The sequence below is a fragment of the Anomaloglossus baeobatrachus genome, chromosome 5 (assembly GCF_048569485.1).
Source record: "Anomaloglossus baeobatrachus isolate aAnoBae1 chromosome 5, aAnoBae1.hap1, whole genome shotgun sequence".
In the NCBI taxonomy this organism is placed as follows: domain Eukaryota; kingdom Metazoa; phylum Chordata; class Amphibia; order Anura; family Aromobatidae; genus Anomaloglossus; species Anomaloglossus baeobatrachus.
In genome coordinates this window covers 509,639,212-509,659,162 of record NC_134357.1, presented here as the reverse complement: position 1 = coordinate 509,659,162, position 19,951 = coordinate 509,639,212, and the positions used below count along the sequence as shown (strand labels likewise).

General features: G+C 50.3%; 1 protein-coding gene and 1 pseudogene across 1 annotated transcript in view; both read left to right on the top strand.

The window, feature by feature from the left end:
- Window positions 1–19,951, top strand: part of LOC142312857 (uncharacterized) — a 531,686-nt gene that overhangs the window by 127,152 nt on the left and 384,583 nt on the right. The window lies entirely within an intron of this gene.
- Window positions 1–19,951, top strand: part of LOC142312009 (uncharacterized) — a 195,986-nt pseudogene that overhangs the window by 8,288 nt on the left and 167,747 nt on the right.

Genomic DNA, 19,951 nt, shown 5'->3' with positions numbered 1-19,951 from the left:
AAAGAGAAGGCCCAAAGCATAGTAAAAGCTCTCCAGAAGGTCTCTGAACTGGAGCTCATCCACAAGCGAGCCTTATCGGCCACAAATCTACAAGCCCTTTTACAAGCTAGGTTCCAGGTTAAAAAACTGCTTGATTCCTCATATCAGCGTCTAATACAGGTGGGAAGGGGGAGGTTTTACGAGTTTGGGGACAAACCCGGCAGATTGTTGGCCAATGCGCTGAGAGAAGAAAGAGCTCATACCCTCATACCTTGCATCAAGAACCCACGCGACGAAATACTCTATGCCACCCCAGAAATCTCGAATACTTTCCACGACTATTATTCCAAGTTATATAATTTACCGGTCGAGCCCCCCAGGTCGAGTGATGAGGGCCCCTTAATGCCCTCACCTTTTGGACGTCTCGATAGCTCTATAATTGACAACTTGGAAAGTCCATTTATACTGGAGGACCTGCTGGCAGTGATTCGCGACACGCCTGGAAACAAGAGCCCTGGCCCCGACGGATTCCCCGCCAAATTTTATAAATCCTTTTCGGAACAATTAGCACCCCTAATGCTCCTTTCCTTTAACTCGATTTCGGACTCTGTCCCCTTCCCACCCCATTCCACCACAGCACACATCTCATTACTCAGTAAGGCTGGAAAGGACCCCACGGTGTGTGGTAGTTTTAGACCAATATCACTTCTTAATGTAGATTTAAAAATTTATGCCAAGCTTTTGGCAAATAGACTTGGTCCCTTGCTTCCTGACCTGATCCATTTGGACCAGGTTGGGTTTGTTCCGGGTAGAGAGGCAAGGGACAACACCATAAAAACCCTGGATTTAATTCAACACGCACATACTAAACAACTGCCGATGATGTTGCTGTCTTTGGATGCTGAGAAGGCTTTCGACAGAGTCTCCTGGCAGTCAATTGCACAGACCTTGGATCACATAGGTTTGGGACCGGTTTTCTCATCCAAAATTATGGCTTTATACCATGCCCCGACTGCTCACCTTAAGATTAATGGCACTCTGTCGAAACCCTTCTCCATTCGAAACGGGACCCGGCAGGGATGTCCCTTGTCACCTTTATTGTATGTCTTAGTCATGGAACACTTGTTGTCGGCCATCCGGGCCAACCCGGACATAAAGGGAATTAAAATCGCCAACCGGGAGCATAAATGTGCTGCTTTTGCTGATGATCTCCTTATTTATCTATGTAACCCCATCACCTCTCTCCCATCCTTAATGGTGGAGCTGAACCGCTTTAGCAAATGGTCCAATTTTAAAATCAATTTTGATAAATCAGAAGCCTTAAATATTTCTCTACCCCAAACAACTGTGAATGTTATAAAACCAAACTTTCCCTTTAGATGGCCACCCCACGGTAATATTGGGTACTTGGGCATCAAGATCCCATCTGACTTGTCCAAGCTCTTTCAATTAAACTACCAAAGTTTCCTGTCACGGCTCGAGGGTGATTTAGCCCGGTGGCACAGAGGCACTCTTTCATGGTTCGGCAGGATCAGCGCACTCAGGATGACGGCGCTGCCGAGATTGCTGTACTTGATACAGACAGTTCCGGTTTATGTTCCAGCATCCTATTGGGCCAAGATGCAGCGCATATTCAATCAATTTGTTTGGTCCGGAAGGCGTGCCCGTATAGGGAGTAGCGTTCTAACTAGGACCAAGAATGCGGGAGGGACAGGACTACCTGACTGTAGGCGGTACTACTTAGCAGCCGCTTATGCCAGGATCCTGGACCTTTTACATAATACTGGTTCTAAGCTTTGGGTCTGTATGGCACAGGATATGTGCCCCTTATCATTACCGACCCTGCCCTGGACCTGGCCGCTCCTCACCAGACATAAGATTGAGATGTCTTATAGTACTAAACAAACACTGAAAACGGTCCACTCTGTGTCATCACGCAATCTCATGATTCAGCCTGGAGGGCCCCTTATGCCACTAACCGATAACCCGGAGTTTTTACCGGGAGCGTCATCTAATAATTTTCTGGGAAGCACGAAACTGACTCCTTTAAGATTAAACCGGGTGGCTCCGGGCGGGTCTCTCATCCCACTCCTGGAGATAGTAGAGGGCCGGAATTTCAAAATGCGATTTAACTTTGAGTATGCTCAACTCAAGCATTTCCTAGCCTCTCAGGACACTACCAGGGCTCATTCCCCACCCCAAACTCCTTTTGAAAACCTTTGCACTGGGCCTTCCGACACGCGTCATGCAATATCAAGGGTGTATAAGCTTATGACTAGTGCAGCTGAGGGGTCGCTTCCTCGCTTTTGTAGAACTTGGGAGTTGGAACTCAACCAAACGATCCCCAGGAATCTATGGGAGCGTTGTTTCCGCTTGACCCATAGGTCGGTAGTTGCCACTAGGATGCAAGAAACCAGCTATAAAATACTTTCCAGGTGGTACAGGGTTCCGGCGTCTCTTCATGCGTGGTGCCCCGAAATACCGGACACGTGCTGGCGTTGCGGGGCCTCAGGAGGCACCATGTCTCACATCTGGTGGCACTGCCCGGGCCTGTCGGTCTTTTGGAACAAAGTACTGGTAGCCATAAAAGAGGTTACAGGGATCGTAGTACCCAGCCGCCCGGAGGCAGCTTTACTGTATATCTTTAACGTACCGGAAAAGGTTTTTAAAAAATCTATTTTGGGTCACCTTCTTCAGGCCGCCAAGACAGTGGTCCCACGGCGATGGAAAGACTCTACCCCCCCGACATTGGACGAGTGGGTAACAGAGGTAAATGTGATCCATCGCATGGAGATGGTGATGGCCCAATCACGAGGGCAAACAGTGGAGACAGCCACTAAGTGGTTCCAGTGGGAGTCTTTCCTGTCCAGTGAGAAATTTCTTGAACTAATTTAATCTCCGGATTGGGGGCACCCTGGCCTTTTCTCTTTTAGACAGTACACACCACCCTCTTGACAAATTTTAGCTCAATAGACAAGGCATCAGCCCCGGTCGCCTCACCCTGCTTTCTATCTCTCCCCTCTTTCCTCTGGAATACCTCTCCTTCTTTGGATTCTATGACTATCACTCAACTTAATCTCTTCTTCTTGTTACATTATCATCTAAGGTTTTAAATGTTTACCCGGGTATTATTTCTACTATCCATAGAATATCACGAAGCCTGCGAAGGCATGGTATTGCATTGACTTGGGATTTCTGATTTGTATCATTTGGTACAGCATGGATGTATGATGTATGTTTTAATTTTGTAATTCCCTTGAAAGTTAATAAAATCTTAAATTGGAAAAAAATAAATAACATTTCCCACTTATCTACTTTACATCAGACCAATTTTGGAAACAAAATTTTTTTTTGTTAGGAAGTTAGAGGGGTTCAAAGTTTATCAGCGATTTCTCATTTTTACATCAAAATTTACAAAACCATTTTTTTAGGGACCACATCACATTTGAAGTGACTTTGAGAGGCCTAGATGATAGAAAATACCCAAAAGTGACACCATTCTAAAAACTGCACCCCCCAAAGTACTCAAAACCACGTTCAAGAAGTTTATTAACCCTTCAGGTGCTTCACATGAACAAAAGCAATGTGGAATGAAAAAAAGCAAAAATTAAATTTTACCTAAAAATGTTGCTCTAACCCAAATTTATTCACTTTTAGAAGAAATAACACAACAAAATGGACCCCAAAACTTGTTCCCCACTTTCTTATGAGCACGCCGATACCCCACATGTGATCAGAAACCTCTGTTTGGACAAATGGGAGGGCTCGGAACAGAAGGAGCAATATTTGAATTTTGGAAAGCAAATTTCTTCAGCGCTCTATTGGGAGACCCAGACGATTGGGGTATAGCTACTGCCCTCCGGAGGCCACACAAAGCACTACACTAAAAAGTGCAAGGCCCCTCCCCTTCTGGCTATACCCCCCCCGTGGTATCACGGGTTCTCCAGTTTTCAAGCTTTGTGCGAAGGAGGTCAGACATCCACGCATGGCTCCACAGATTTTAGTCAGCAGCAGCTGCTGACTATTTCGGATGGAAGAAAAGAGGGCCCATATAGGGCCCCCAGCATGCTCCCTTCTCACCCGTGGATGGTGTTGTAAGGTTGAGGTACCTATTGCTGGTACAGGGGCTGGAGCCCCACATGCTGTTTTCCTTCCACATCCCCTTGTAGGGCTCTGTGGAAGTGGGATCCTGCCGGCCTCTAAGCTCTGACGCCGGGCTCCATCCACAGACCCATAGCACCTGATGGATACGGAGCAGGAGTACAATCAGGGACATGGCCCTGCATCATACAGGTACTCTGTGTCCCCGGCAGGCACAGACACACTCCGGGCTGGCTGGGTGTTGTAGTGCGCCGGGGACCGTAACGTTGGAGTTAGTGTTCCTACAGTTTACTGGGGGACTTTGTGTTGTGGGAACGCAGCGCCGACCCCCACTGGATCGGGCGGCGCTGCTGTGACTTGTGGTGCGCCGGGGACACGCCGACCGCGCTTTTACGGCGGCGGCGTTTATAACTTTAGTCCCCGGCTTTTTGCGGCCTAGCTCCGCTTCGTTCCCGCCCCCACCCTGTCAATCAGGGTAGGGGAGAGACGCTGTTTCGCAGCAGCGACGAGGGCTGGAGCCTGATTTACATGCTCCAGCCCTCTCACTAGGCACAGAGGGAAGCAGGCTTCCCGCTCTTAGCCAGGAACGCCCAGGGCCCGCCCCCCCTCCTCTCCCAGGACGCCGGCAGCCATTACATGCAGTCTGGCTGGAGGAAGGACGCAAGGCTCTGGGAGACCTGGACTAGGGGGCTTTTGGAGACCACACACCCGCTCTTAAGCGGGCGGTAAGCGGCATTTCAGCTGGCCCCTCTAGTGCCTCAGTGTGTATTGGTGTACTGTGTCACCAGATATATATATTTATTTATTTCTTGCACTGTGAGGTCGCTTCCTGGCTGGACCCAGATCGCTCTGAGGAGGCAGCAACATGTCATCCACAAAACGCAAGGCTGCCAAGGCTAGGGCTGTGTACACTGCGTGTGCTGCATGTGGGGCTGCTCTACCAGCAGGTTCCAAAGACCCCCATTGTGTGCAATGCTCAGATCCGGTGCTGCTTCGCCAGCCGGAGTCCGGAGGGGTAGTGACCCAGGCTGAGACGCTTGTAAGTCCTGCCCCGGTGTCAGGGACAGACTTTGCAGTTTTTGCTGATGGAATGTCTGTGACTATGGCAAAAATCCTTGAAACTTTGCAATCCATGACTGGGGCTCAGTCTATGGACACGGCGAGGTCTCTGTCCTCTAATCCCCCTCAGTTGGAATTAATCCAGACTGCAAGGGGGTCCCCGGCTTCCCAGGCTGAGTATTATGACTCAGATGATAGCCCCAGCCACCCTAAGCGAGCTCGCTGGGAAAGACCCTCAACGTCATCACACTGCTCAGGGTCTCAGCGCAATCAGTCGCCCTGTGATGCGTCTGAAGAGAGTGATCAGGAGTCTTATCCTGGAACCCCTCTCAATCTGGATACCCCGGATGGGGACGCCATGGTAAACGAGCTTATCTCAGCCATCAATAGACTGTTGGATATTTCTCCCCCAGCTCCTTCTGCAGAGGAGGCAGCTGCAGAGCAGGAGAAGTTTCGTTTCCTCTATCCCAAGCGTAAATTGAGTGCTTTCTTGGATCACTCTGACTTCAGAGAGTCAATCCAGAAACACGACGCTCATCCAGAAAGACGTTTCTCTAAACGTTCTAAGGATACACGTTTTCCTTTCCCCCCTGATGTGGTCAAGCGCTGGACCCAGTGTCCAAAAGTAGACCCCCCGATTTCCAAACTTGCAGCTAGATCCATAGTTGCAGTGGAGGATGGCGCTTCACTTAAAGATGCCAATGACAGACAGATGGACCTTTGGTTAAAATCTGTCTATGAAGCTATCGGCGCGTCGTTTGCTCCAGCATTCGCAGCCGTATGGGCGCTCCAAGCTATTTCAGCTGGTTTAGCAAAAGTGGATGCTATCATACATCCAGCGGTGCCGCAAGTGGCGTCCCTTACCTCGCAGATGTCTGCGTTTGCGTCTTACGCTATCAATGCGGTCCTAGAATCTACCAGCCGCACCTCAATGGCGTCCGCCAATTCGGTAGTTTTGCGCAGAGCCTTGTGGTTAAAGGACTGGAAAGCAGATGCTGGTTCCAAAAAATGTTTAACCAGCTTGCCTTTATCTAGAGATAGACTGTTTGGCGAGCCATTGGCTGACATCATTAAACAGTCCAAGGGTAAAGACTCTTCCTTACCCCAGCCCAGATCAAGCAAACCTCAGCAGAAAAAATGGCAGCAGAGGTTTCAGTCCTTTCGAGGTTCGGGCAAGACACAATTCTCCTCGTCCAAAGGGACGCAGAGGACGCAAAGAGTCTCAGATTCCTGGCGGGCTCACGCACGCCCCAAGAAAGCAAATGGAGGAACCGCTTCCAAAGCGGCTACCTCATGACTTCCAGCCCCCCCCCTCCGCATCTCCGGTCGGGGGCAGGCTCTCCCGCTTTTCCGACATTTGGATGTCACAGGTCAAAGACCGGTGGGTGACAAACATTTTGTCTCGCGGGTACAGAATCGAGTTCAGTTCTCGTCCTCCAGCTCGGTTCTTCAGAACCTCCCCACATCCAGACCGAACAGATGCCCTGCTGCAGGCGGTGGACTCCCTAAGAGCGGAAGGAGTAGTGGTTCCTGTACCGCCTCAGGAACAAGGGCGAGGGTTTTACTCCAATCTCTTTGTGGTTCCAAAAAAGGACGGCTCGTTCCGTCCTGTTCTGGATCTAAAGCTGCTCAACAAACATGTGCACGCCAGACGGTTCCGGATGGAAACCCTCCGCTCTGTCGTTGCCTCAATGTCTCAAGGAGACTTCCTTGCCTCAATAGACATCAAAGATGCTTATCTCCACGTGCCAATTGCTACAGAACATCAACGTTTTCTACGTTTTGTGATAGGAAACGACCATCTTCAGTTCGTAGCTCTGCCATTCGGTCTGGCGACAGCCCCCCGGGTCTTCACCAAGGTCATGGCGGCGGTGGTAGCAGTCTTGCACTCTCAGGGACACTCGGTGATCCCTTACCTAGACGATCTACTTGTCAAGGCACCCTCTCAAGAGGCATGCCAACTCAGTCTACATGCTACGCTGGAGACTCTACAGACGTTCGGATGGATCATCAACTTTCCAAAGTCGAATCTGTCACCGTCACAGTCGCTAACGTATCTTGGCATGGAGTTTCATACTCGAGCAGCGAGAGTGAAGCTTCCGCTGAACAAGCAGCGGTCCCTACAGACAGGGGTGCAATCCCTCCTTCAAGGCCAGTCGCACCCCTTACGGCGCCTCATGCACTTCCTCGGGAAGATGGTGGCAGCCATGGAAGCAGTTCCCTTTGCGCAGTTTCATCTGCGCCCACTTCAATGGGACATTCTCCGCCAATGGGACGGGAAGTCAACGTCCCTGGACAGGAAAGTCTCTCTTTCCCAGACGGCCAAGGACTCTCTACAATGGTGGCTCCTTCCCACCTCATTGTCTCAGGGAAGATCCTTCCTGCCCCCATCCTGGGCAGTGGTCACGACAGATGCGAGTCTGTCAGGGTGGGGAGCAGTGTTTCTCCACCACAGGGCCCAGGGGACGTGGACTCCGCAGGAGTCCACCCTTCAGATCAATGTTCTGGAAATCAGGGCAGTGTATCTTGCCCTACTGGCCTTCCAACAGTGGCTGGAAGGAAAGCAGATCCGAATCCAGTCGGACAACTCCACAGCGGTGGCATACATCAACCACCAAGGAGGGACGCGCAGTCGGCAAGCGTTCCAAGAAGTCCGGCGCATTCTAATGTGGGTGGAGGACACAGCATCCACCATATCCGCGGTTCACATTCCAGGCGTAGAAAATTGGGAAGCAGACTTCCTCAGTCGCCAGGGCATGGACGCAGGGGAGTGGTCCCTTCACCCGGACGTGTTTCAGGAAATCTGTCGCCGATGGGGAGTGCCGGACGTCGACCTAATGGCGTCCCGGCACAACAACAAGGTCCCGGCATTCATGGCGAGGTCGCGCGATCAAAGAGCTCTGGCGGCAGACGCATTAGTTCAAGATTGGTCGCAGTTCCGGCTCCCATACGTCTTCCCACCTCTGGCACTCTTGCCCAGAGTGTTACGCAAGATCAGATCCGATTGCAGCCGCGTCATACTCGTCGCCCCAGACTGGCCGAGGAGATCGTGGTATCCGGATCTGTGGCATCTCACGGTCGGTCGACCATGGTCACTGCCAGACCGACCAGACTTACTGTCCCAAGGGCCGTTTTTCCATCAGAATTCTGCGGCCCTGAACCTGACTGTGTGGCCATTGAGTCCTGGATCCTAGCGTCCGCAGGATTATCTCAAGGAGTCGTAGCCACAATGAGACAAGCTAGGAAGTCAACGTCTGCTAAGATCTACCACAGAACGTGGAAGATTTTCTTATCCTGGTGCTCTGCACAGAGAGTATCCCCTTGGCCATTTGCATTGCCCACCTTTCTTTCCTTCCTGCAATCGGGGTTGGAAAAGGGATTGTCGCTCAGCTCCCTTAAAGGGCAAGTCTCGGCACTATCTGTGTTTTTTCAGAAGCGTCTAGCACGTCTTCCTAAGGTGCGCACGTTCCTACAGGGGGTCTGTCATATTGTGCCCCCGTACAAGCGGCCGTTAGATCCATGGGATCTGAACAGAGTACTAGTTGCTCTGCAAAAGCCGCCCTTCGAGCCTCTAAAGGACGTTTCCTTTTCTCGCCTGTCACAGAAAGTGTCGTTTCTTGTTGCGATCACATCGCTTCGGCGAGTGTCTGAGCTGGCAGCTCTGTCATCCAAGGCTCCCTTCCTGGTGTTCCACCAGGACAAGGTAGTGCTGCGCCCCATTCCGGAGTTTCTCCCTAAGGTCGTATCCTCGTTTCATCTTAATCAGGATATATCCTTGCCTTCCTTTTGTCCTCAGCCGGTTCACCGGTATGAGAAAGACTTACGTTTGCTAGATCTGGTGAGAGCACTCAGAATCTATATTTCTCGCACGGCGCCTATCCGCCGTTCAGATGCACTTTTTGTCCTTGTCGCTGGCCAGCGCAAGGGGTCGCAGGCTTCTAAAGCCACCCTGGCTCGATGGATCAAAGAACCAATTCTGGAAGCCTACCGTTCTGCTGGGCTGCCGGTTCCTTCAGGGCTGAAAGCCCACTCAACCAGAGCTGTGGGTGCGTCCTGGGCTTTGCGACACCAGGCTTCGGCTCAACAGGTGTGCCAGGCAGCTACCTGGTCGAGTCTGCACACTTTCACCAAACATTATCAGGTGCATACCTATGCTTCGGCGGATGCCAGCTTAGGTAGAAGAGTCCTGCAGGCGGCAGTGACATCCCCGTAGGGGAGGGCTGTTTTGCAGCTCTAACATGAGGTATCTCTTTACCCACCCAGGGACAGCTTTTGGACGTCCCAATCGTCTGGGTCTCCCAATAGAGCGCTGAAGAAGAAGGGAATTTTGTTACTTACCGTAAATTCCTTTTCTTCTAGCTCTTATTGGGAGACCCAGCACCCGCCCTGTTGTCCTTCGGGATTTTTTTGTTGTTTGCGGGTACACATGTTGTTCATGTTGAACGGTTTTTCAGTTCTCCGACGTTATTCGGAGTTAATTTGTTTAAACCAGTTATTGGCTTCCTCCTTCTTGCTTTGGCACTAAAACTGGAGAACCCGTGATACCACGGGGGGGGTATAGCCAGAAGGGGAGGGGCCTTGCACTTTTTAGTGTAGTGCTTTGTGTGGCCTCCGGAGGGCAGTAGCTATACCCCAATCGTCTGGGTCTCCCAATAAGAGCTAGAAGAAAAGGAATTTACGGTAAGTAACAAAATTCCCTTCTTGGCTGAAATAGATTGCGGGCACCATGTTGCATTTACAGGTCCGCTAAGGTACCTAAACAGAAGAAATCCCTCACAAGTGACACCATTTTGGAAACTAGACCCCTCAAGGATTCTATCTAGGGGTATAGTGAGCATTTTAGATCCACAGGTACTTCACAGATTTTGTTAACGTTACGTTGTCATATTGAAAATTTTAATAATTTTCTCAAAAATGTTGCTTTAGCATCAATTTTCTCACTTTTTCAAGAGGTAATTCCAAAAATTTGACCTCAAGGTTTGTTACCCACTTTTTTATGAGCGCGGTGATACCTCGCATGTGGTCTGAAACCTTTGTTTGGACAAATGGGAGGGCTTGGAACGAAAGGGGCAATATTTGAATTTTGGAAAGGAAATTTGGCTGAAAAAGATTGCGGGCACCATGTCGCATTTGGAGGTCCCCTAAGGTACCTAAACAGCAGAAACCCCGCACAAGTGACCCCATTTTGGAAACTAGGCCCCTCAAGGAATTTATCTAGATGTTTGGTGAGTACCCTGAACCCCCAGGTGCTTCACATAATTTTATAACGTTGAGCCATGAAAAAAAAAAAAAAAAATGTTACCACAAAATTGTTATTTCAACCAGGTAGCTTTTTTTTTTACAAGAGTTAAAGGAAAATATTCAGCATAACATTTATTGTGCAATTTCTCCTGAGTTTGGCGATACCTTATATGTGGTGGAAATCAACTGTTTGGGTGCACAGCAGGGCTCGGAAGGGAAGGAGTGCCATTTGACTGCAAAATTGGCTGGAATCAATAGCGGACGCCAGGTTGCATTTGGAGAGCCCCTGAGGTGCCTAAACAGTGGCTGTCCCCCACAAGTGACTCCATTCTGGAAACAAGACACCTCAAGGCTTTTATCTAGGTGTATAGTGAGCAGTTTGAATCCACGAATACTTCACAGATTTTGATAAGCTTAGGTTGCCATATTGAAAATTTTCATTTTTTTCACAAAAATGTTGCTTCAGCATCAAATTTCTCACTTTTTCAAGAGACAACAACAAACCGTGGACCCAACAGGTTGTTATCCAATGTCTTATGAGCACAGGGATACCCCACATGTGGCCAAAAACCTCTGTTTGGATAAATGGGAGGGCTTGGAATGGAAGGAGCACCATTTGAATTCTGGAAAAGTTGAGATAAATTGCGGGCACCATGTCACATTTGCAGGGACCCTTGGGTACCTATACATTAGAAACCCCCCACAAGTGACTCCATTTTGGAAACTGGATTTTATTCAGGAGTATAGTAGCCTTTTGAATCCACAGGTACTTCACAAAAATGTTGCTGTAGCAACAAATGTCTCACTTTTAGGCTATGTGGCCATGATCCAGCGACACGGCGTCTAGTACACAGTGTCAGCCTCCTGCAGAGATGTGAGTGTTGTCCACGGGAAAACGCAGCTGCCTATGCCCACGATTTGGGTTCAGGCCGCTGTGGAGCTCTATGCTACCTGTAGAGAACACTCATCTCCGCAGCATAAATTGACATGCTGAGGCTCGGGAAGCTGCCGCCACAGGTCGGTTTATGCTGCGGAGAAGAGAAGTACATTGGGCAAGCACATTGGGCATGGGATTTCTAAAAATCCTTCCACTGTGCTTCTACTGCACAATGCAGCGTTATGGACGCAGGGAAAACACTCTGCGCCCAAAACGCTGCAAATCCCGATTGTGGGCGCACAGCCTAAAATGCTACAATGGATGAATGGATAGATGTCAAACAAATATAACGTCCCACCCCCTGCATATTCTAAGCTGGCGCCCTTTAGTGCCTTTCATGTGGCACTAAAGGGTGCCTAGCCTTGTATTTAGCCCCCCAAAAAATTAATAATTAAAATAAACGACGTGGGGTCCCCCCTATTTTTGATAGCCAGCTAGGGTAAAGCAGACAGCTGTAGCCTGCAAACCACAGCTGACAGCTTCACCTTGGCTGGTGATCAATTTGGAGGGCTCCCCAGGCGTTTTTTAAAAAAAAACAAAAAACGTGGGGTCCCCCCAAATTAGATCACCAGCCAAGGTGAAGCAGACAGCTGGGGTCTGGTATTCTCAGGGTGGGAAGAGCCATGGTTATTGGACTCTTCCCAGCCTAAAAATAGCAGGCCGCAGCTGCCCCAGAAGTGGCGCATCCATTAGATGCGCCAATCCTGGCGCTTAGCTCCAGCTCATCCCGCGCCCTGGTGCGGTGGCAGACGGGGTAATATATGGGGTTGATACCAGCTGTAATGTCACCTGGCATCAAGCCCTGGGGTTAGTGATGTCACGGCATCTGAACAGATACCCGACATCACTAACCCAGTCAAGAAATAGAAAAAAATAAAGACAAAAAAAAAATTTATTTGAAAAAAAACTCCCCGAAACATTCCTCTTTTACCAATTTATTGTAAATAAATAAATTTCGGTCGCTGTAATCCATTTTTGAGGTCCCACGCCGTCTCTGGATCTTCTAGAATATGGGGGGCACGTTCAGGGAACGTATCCCCCATTTTCTGGAAGAGCAAGCTCTCCATGAGCAGTGTGGGTGCAGTAATCTGAGAATACTGCACTCACACTGCCCCGGTCCAACCTAGGGCAGAGTGACCTGCAGTAACCTCATTCTAGAATATGAGGGGCACGCTCACAGAACGTACCCCCCATTTTCTAGAACAGCAGGCTCTCCATGTGAGGAGTGTGTCTGCAGATTACTGCACTCACCCTCCCCCGGTCCACAGTGGAGCAGCCTACTGCAGCAGCGACGTCAGCGTCCCTGCTTGCAGGGATCCAGCTGACAGCCGCTGTCTGCGCATGCGCCGCCAGCATTTAAGAGAAGGAGGCGGCGTGATCGCGGGGCCGGAGCACCAGCAGCCAGGTAACGTATGACCGGGGGCTGGGGGGGGTGACGGGGGGACCTGGGGACAACTTTCTGCCGCATGTGACGTGTCACATGCGGCAGAAAGAGTAGGATGAATGCGGCCGCCATTTTCCACGCTCCGGAGGGGAGAGGGGGGAGGGGGGGCGGCTCTGGAGAACCGGAGGGGGCTCCGGGGACCAGAGATCTCCGGTGTACCGGAGGAGGGGTCAGGGGGAGGACATTTACCTCCGATCTGAAATGTTTGATCATTTCAGATCGGAGGGAAATGAATGCAGAGCCGGCGGCGGCGGCAGTTTTCAGCGCGCGTCGGCGCCATCTTGGATTTTCCGGAGGGGGGGTAGGGGTGGTGGGGGGGACTCTCCGGTACCGGGGGCTTTGGGGGCACTAGAGGATTATATTTATTTCTCATCTGACATGTTTGATCACGTCAGATGAGAAATAAATCAATTTTACCGGCCATTTTTTTTTTTTTTAATGTTGTCGCCGGTATACGGTGTATACCGGCGATCGCATTAACGGGGTCCAAAAAAAACACCCCGATTCATAATCTTGGGGGTCTCAGCTACCTCCGGTAGCTGAAACCCCCGAGATTTTTCGTCACTGGGGGGCGCTACAAGCTTTTTCCGGCCTGACGTCTCAAGACGTCGGAACAGAATAAGTACCCTGTTTTTCCGACGTTTTGAGACGTTAGGCCGTCGCTATGGAGTTAAAAATAGTGATAATGAAATCAAGTATTTTTAATACAAAATTTAAATCGCTGCTTATTTAGTATTTATTTAATTCTAATTTTACTGGGGCTGCCATGCTGGTTTTGCTGTGTGTGTAATGACAGTAACTAACTCCTTTATGGCAGCCCCTGTGCATAGAGAACAGTGGTCGGGATCAGACCCCATTCACTAACTTACAGTAGGCATCTGCTGGGACCTGGATGCGCCCCCTGGGCTGTCCAGATCACAGCAGAGGGAGGAGATCTGCGCCATCACTGTGGAGCTCACAGCTATGCTGTTTGCTCCACTTTACCCCTATCAACCGCCGGGATGTGTGAGTAAAGGCTGCCTACCCTCCCCCCGGCGTTACCGTCTCCAATGACACCCCTTTCCTCCGCTCTATCCAACCCCCGCTTCTGCTTCTGCCGCCACCCCACCCCCCGGCCTTACCGTCTCCAATGACACTCCCTCCGCTCTACCCAGCCCCGCACTGCCGCTGCTGTGTGTGTGTGTGTGTGTGTGTGTGTGTGTGTGTGTGTGTGTGTGTGTGTGTGTGTGTGTGTGTGTGTGTGTGTGTGTGTGTGTGTGTGTGTGTGTGTGTGTGTGTGTGTGTGTGTGCCTCTGCATGTGAGCACTGCCACTGCTACCGTTTCCAAAAACACCCCCCCTCCTTCCTCCTGCCACCTGTCGGCCTGTGCGTGAACCGGTGATACTGTATGCAGGGATGTGTATCTAATCCTATCCTGTGTGATACTGTCTGCAGGGCTGTGTATCTAATCCTATCCTGTGTGATACTGTCTGCTGAGCCGTGTATCTAATCCTATCGTGTGATACTGTCTGCTGAGCCGTGTATCTAATCCTATATTGTGTGATACTGTCTGCTGAGCCGTGTATCTATTCCTATATTGTGTGATACTGTCTGCTGAGCTGTGTATCTAATCCTGTCCTGTGTGATACTCCTGCTGTCCTTGGTGACACTTTAGACATTTGTTGTCACCAACAAAATGGGTCCGCACTGTGTCCCTACATTTCATCTTCCCTTATCCTTTGTAAACACCCAGATTGGGAGGGGGAGGTGACATCACACACAGGAGAGCAGATTCTGCCCACTTTACTGCAGCTGCAATGTGAGCTTTTTCTACAGTGGGATTTCTGTAGGATATCAGCAGCTGTTCCCCGTAGTGTTTAACAGTGGAAAATATCAAACTTTTTTTAATTTTTTTTTTTTATATTTTGTTCAATTAAAAACAAATAATATTTAAACAAAACATTAACACATTAATACTTCACATTTTTTCAGTTATTGCATTTTTTTTTCTGACGATACCTTCCCTTTAAGCCCAGAGAGTTATGTCACACAAAATAGTTAATAAATAACATTTCCCTCATGCCTACTTTACATCAGCGCAATTTTTGAAACATCATTTTATTTTGTTAGGCAGTTAGAAGGGTTCAAAGTTCATCAGCAATTTCTCATTTTTCCAACAAAATTTTACAAAATTATTTTTTAGAGACCACATCACATTTGAAGTGACTTTGAGAGGCTTAGGTGACAAAAAAATACAGTGAAACCTTGGATTAAGAGTAACTTTGTTTGAGAGCGTTTTGCAAGACAAGCAAAGCATTTTAAAAATTTGTAACTCAGTTTAACAGCAATGCTTTGCAATTAGAGCAAATACTCCTGGTTCACAATTTCGGTACCGTCCTTTCACCATGCTCTGACCCGCTCTGGAGGTAACTTTCTGTACATACTTACTGTATACAATATACCATTGTAAAGTAAAAAGTATATATTATATAGCATGTCTATGAATTTGTATTTGTGGATACAGTATTGTACTTTCTTTCTGCTAACCAGTACAGCACTTTGCTTGTAGCATTTGTAATGTAGCATTTTCACAAGAAGGTAAAAAGAGAAAATGCACCTGACAATTGGTGCAATTTCTCCTGAGTATGACGAAAATCTAGTGTTTGAGCGCATGGTAGGGTTCGGAAGGGAAGAAGCCCCTTTTGAATTTTAGGACACAAAATTGCCTGGAATCATTAGTAAAAGCCTTGTCATGTTTGGAAAGCCCTTGAGGTGCCCAAACTGTGGAGCTCCCCATAAGTGACCCCATTTCGACGGTTTCCCTTTCGACGGCGACGGTTTCCCTTAGGGACTAATCTCCCAATACCATCAACGGGCGGGACCTCGGAGTGTTGCCTCCACGTACCCCCTCCTGCGACGCTGGATCCTGGGCTGCCTTTTACTGGACGACGGGTCCCACAGACACCGATTTTCTAGACTCCAGGGCAGAGGCACAATTCCTCAGCCCCTCTTTGCAGGCTCTGAGTTGATACATTGCACCTGTGTGGCCGGACACAGCAGGCTGACTCTATTTCCACTGCCTGAACTGAGGCACTGTTAAGGTGAGATCCCCCTTGACTGGTTTCCCAGACAAAGGGAGAAAGACGGTGCAGGGAAGGCTCCCAGGACTGCTGAATTTACAGTCTTTATTCCCACCATAGATTATCTCTGCAGAGCACACAGCTAACGGTGGCGGGGGGAGGGCTTCCAGGGCTCAAAAACTCAGTGTTTATTCCCTGTAGCTGTGTGCTGGCTGGAGGAGGGGGAGTCCCTTGCTGATTACAGGGACTCCTGCAGAGATAACCTACTGGTAGCTGTGTGCTGACTGGAGGGAGGGGGAGAAAAACTGTCACAGAAGCTCCCTTCCCGCCGTTTTTTACTACCGACAGCAGGGGGCACACTGACTTCTTCTTGGCGCTCTTTTAGCGCTAAGCCCCCCCCCCCGCGGGCCGCAATAAGCCCCACCCCCCCAGGACAACGCGCAAATATCTCCACAGAGACTCCTTCCTGAGGACGCAGGGCCATCGGCTGATTCTGGTGAGGTACACCGAAGCAAATACAATCCCTGCTTCCCACTGCTTCACTTGTAGCTCTGCATATCATTGCACCCCCTCCTGGCATACTCCTATTAGGAACATGCAGAACTCTAAGGGTACTAAGTGCCAAGGCTCACATAGTCTATTGTTCAGCCTGCACTGCCTGCCATGCTGAGCTACCACGTAAACACACCTCTTCTCTCTGTGAGTCCTGTGCCCCTATAGCCCCCCAAGACCGCCCCCCCCCCGCCACCACTGCCGCCTCAGAGGACAAATGGGTGCGAGACCTTGTGTCTTCCGGTTACCACATAGAATTTCGCACCCGACCCCCCGAGTCAGTTCCTTCTCTCAAACCCCCCAAAGACTCGAAAACGACGCAAGGCCTTTTTCTCAGCAATCCACTCGCTCCAAACAGCAGGAGTGATAATACCCGTCCCGGACGACGAGAAGTTCAGGGGTTTTTATTCCAACCTCTTTGTGGTCCCCAAAAAGGATGGGTCAGTTCGACCCATCCTGGACCTCAAACACCTGAACAAACATGTGCACGTACGGAGATTCAGAATGGAGTCCCTAAGGTCCATTATTGCATCCATGGTCGAAGGGGAATTCCTCGCCTCCATAGATATCAAGGACGCGTACCTGCACATACCCATCGCCCCAGATCACCAAAAGTTCCTCCGCTTCGCAGTTCAGGACGCCCATTTTCAATTCGTAGCCCTACCCTTCGGTCTTGCCACCGCACCAAGGGTCTTCACCAAAGTCATGGCGGCCACCATGAGCGTCCTTCACGCCAGGGGAGTAGTCGTTCTCCCTTACTTGGACGACCTCCTAATCAAGGCCTCCTCCTTCCGCGACTGCTCAACCAGCGTACAGATCACTGTGGACACCCTATCCCGCTTAGGGTGGCTACTGAATCTAGATAAATCATCCCCGGTCCCAGCACGATCCAACACCTTCCTGGGCATGTCCCTGGACACCCGTCGGGGCTTGATCTTTCTCCCTCAGGACAAGGCGATCGCTCTTCGACAAGCGGTACGCTGCCTTCTACGTCCTCCGTCTCGCTCCATTCGATTCAGCATGAAAGTGCTCGGCAGGATGGTGGCGGCTATGGAGGCAGTACCTTTTTGCTCAACTGCACCTCCGCCCACTGCAGCTAGCCCTTCTAGCTGCCTGGGACAAGAGCCCCTTCTCCCTGAACAAACATCTTCACCTGACGCTTTCAGTCAGGTATGCACTCCGCTGGTGGCTTCGGTCCTCATCCCTATCGAATGGGAGATCTTTTCTCCCAGTGAACTGGCTGCTCCTGACCACGGACGCCAGCCTCCTAGGCTGGGGAGCAGTGTACCGGCACCACACTGCTCAAGGACCTTGGACGCCCCAGGAGTCTTCCCTACCAATAAACATCCTGATACTCCGCGTGATCTTCCTCGCGCTCAGGGCGTTCTGCCCTCTGCTAGCGGGTCGTCAGATTCGAGTCCAATCGGACAATGCGACAGCTGTAGCTTATATCAATCGGCAGGGGGGCACCCGCAGCAAAGCAGCCCACAAGATCCTCAGCTGGGCCGAATCGACGGGGTCAGTGATATCAGCGGTACACATACTGGGGGTAGAGAACTGGGCAGCAGACTTTCTAAGTCGCCAAGGCCTGGCCGCCGAGAATGGTCTCTCCACCCAGAAGTGTTTCTACACATCTGCACTCGCTGGGGCACACCAGACTTGGATCTAATGGCCTCAAGGTTGAACGCAAATGTACCCGCGTTCATAGCCAGGTCACGCGACCCGCAGTCCATCGGCGCGGATGCTCTAGTCTGCTCCTGGCACCACTTCCGCCTGCCTTACATATTTCCACCTGTACCCCTGCTGCCGCGGGTAATCAGGAAGATCAAGGCAGAGGGAGTCCCGGTGATATTGATAGCACCGGACTGGCCCAGGCACGCCTGGTACACCGAATTAGAGAAATGCTCGCAGACGTACCGTGGCGCCTTCCAGACATCCCAGACTTGCTGACCCAAGGGCCCATTTCCCATCAGAACTCCAGAGCCCTGAAGCTGATGGCATGGCCATTGAGACCTGGGTATTAACAAGAGCGGGATTCTCCCCCGCGGTTATCTCCACCATGATCAGCGCCCGAAAGCCTGCTTCAACCCGCATTTACCATCGTACGTGGAAAATCTTCTTTTCATTGTGCAGGGAAACTAACGTCCAGCCTATGCCTCTGGCCATCCCCAAAATTCTCGACTTTCTGCAGTCTGGCTTGCAAGCGGGGTTGGCTCTCAGTTCCCTTAAAGGGCAGGTCTCAGCGCTCTCAATCTTCTACCAGTGCCGCTTGGCTCAAAAACCACAAGTCAAGACCTTCCTCCAGGGCGTTTCCCATCTAGTTCCCCCGTACAAACGGTCGCTGGATCCATGGGACCTCAATCTCGTTCTGGACGGTCTCCAGAGGTCTCCCTTTGAACCCCTCAAGGAATCCCCCCTTGGTCTTCTGTCCTGGAAGGTAACATTCCTGGTGGCAATTACGTCCATCAGACGGGCTTCGGAGCTGGCAGCACTCTCTTGCCGTAAGCCTTTTCTGATCTTTCACCAGGACAAGGTGGTTCTGCGCCCCCTTCCGGATTTCCTTCCAAAGGTTCTTACCCCGTTTCATTTGAACGAGTACATTGTTCTGCCTTCCTTTTGTCCACACCCAGTTCATAGGATGGAAAGGTCTCTGCATTCGTTAGACCTCGTCAGAGCTCTCAGATATTATATATCCAGGACAGCCCCCTTTAGGAAAACGGACTCTTTGTTCGTCATTCCTGAGGGGCCTAAGAAGGGACAGGCAGCTTCAAAGGCAACTCTGGCTCGCTGGATTCGCTCTGCGATCCAGGAAGTCTACCGCTTGCAACTCAAGCCCATTCCTAGTGGGCTGCGGGCTCATTCCACGTGAGCAGTTGGCGCTTTGTGGGCCATTCGGCATCAGGCTTCAGTGGAACAGGTGTGTAAGGCTGCGACCTGGTCTAGCCTACATACTTTTTCAAAGCTTTACAGAGTCCATACCCAGGTTTCAGCTGAGGCAAATCTGGGTAGGAAAATTCTGCAAACGGCAGTAGAGCACCTCTCTCCGTAGGCGCTCCAGGCTGTCTGGGACTGGCTCCTAGTCCTTGGGTTGTGTTATCTTTTTATTTTTCCCACCCATGGACTGCTTTAGGACGTCCCATGGTCCTGTGCCCCCCAATGAGGCGTCAGAGAAAAACGCATTTTTGTGTACTCACCGTAAAATCGTTTTCTCTTAGCCATCATTGGGGGACACAGCACCCACTCTGTTGCCCTGTTGGGCCTTGGTTCTCTCAGTACCTTATTTGGTTATGACTCTTTTTCTCATGTTCCTCCGTGTTGACAATTATTAATCCATCCTTTTTTACTGTGTTTTTCTCCTACTGCTTGTGTACTAAAACTGAGGTTGCCTGGCCCGGCCAGGGGGTGTATACTGCAGAGGAGGAGTTATGCTTTTTGCATCTACTTAGTGTCCTCCTATGGATAGGCAGCATAACACCCATGGTCCTGTGTCCCCCAATGATGGCTAAGAGAAAATTATTTTATGGTGAGTACACAAAAATCCGTTCGTTTGGGCGCACAGCAGGGCTGGGATAGATCACT